Consider the following 968-nt stretch of genomic DNA (forward strand, 5'->3'; position numbering starts at 1 on the left):
CATTTGCCCAAAAACAGTCAAAATGACTTCCTTGGGCAATCTAGTGTTAAGTGAAATCACGGTTTCCTATAATTGTCTTGCGATTCGGTATAAAAATAATAAACGCGAAGCGATAACTGATGAATCATCGATAACGTATCAAGCTTTATCTGCGTTCAGCGTCAATTATATTTCAATATTCCAGAATCGACGAAATAAGAAAGGAACGAAGGTCGCAAAGAAAAACAAGCAATCCATCGCTGATGGAAATGCATGGAGCGGATCGAATACGCAGCTGTAGTTGTACTCGAACGCGGTCACTCACCGGACAGTCCTGATTTCTCGTTCCTCGCGAGAAGATAAAGACGGCTTCCGTTTTCTGGCCGATAACGCACCGTGATAACTGCCACTCGATTTCCTCTCGGCGACCGTAAACACTGGCCGACGGTTCAAACACGCACGTAACACCGCGAATGACGCACCACGCGACTCTGAATTGCACTTTACGCGGTGATCGTCGCGATTCCGAGAATATCGCGAAAAGAGACCGCGCGAGAATTCGCGAGACAGAGAATGATCGACTCACTGTTGTTCAATCGGCAAACACGAACAAACGATTTTACTTTATCGAGTAGAAGACGCGTTCTCACAATATAATTTTAGTAAATTAATCACTTATTCAGAAATGCAGGAACTGTTGCAGAAGCACTAGGTCACTTGATTTTGTTCGATCTTCTTAAGATCCGAGCAGGTTAGTGATCTGAACTTTGACGTAAACGTGTAACTACACGAGCCTCAAGTGTAGCAGGCACTCGTAGCCTGGGAATCGATACGAACGTGCCACCGACCCATCGCTCAATTTCCATAGCAACATCTGAGTCCAAACAAAAATTACTTCTGGCAAAGAACTCGCCAAGATTCCAGTGGCAACGGTGCGTCGCTGTTCGAAGACTGAGGACGCTTGATTGTAAAAGTGAATAAAATATATA

The 968-nt window shown here is 44.5% G+C and overlaps 1 protein-coding gene across 2 annotated transcripts in view; it reads right to left on the reverse strand.

Annotated features, from left to right (window-relative positions):
* spri (Src homology 2 domain-containing protein sprint) overlaps positions 1–968 on the reverse strand; it is a 64,986-nt gene that overhangs the window by 58,318 nt on the left and 5,700 nt on the right. Inside the window, exon 1 of one of the 2 annotated variants that reach the window (XM_026818073.1) lies at positions 305–929. The exons of the other annotated variant lie outside the window; for it this stretch is intronic. The gene's annotated coding sequence lies outside the window, so the exon portion shown is untranslated. Of the gene's footprint in view, positions 1–304; positions 930–968 lie in introns of those variants that run through there. 2 annotated transcript variants of the gene reach the window in all.

The sequence above is a fragment of the Ceratina calcarata genome, unplaced genomic scaffold, assembly GCF_001652005.2.
Source record: "Ceratina calcarata isolate Rehan_Ccalc_2016 unplaced genomic scaffold, ASM165200v1 scaffold77.2, whole genome shotgun sequence".
NCBI classification, from domain to species: domain Eukaryota; kingdom Metazoa; phylum Arthropoda; class Insecta; order Hymenoptera; family Apidae; genus Ceratina; species Ceratina calcarata.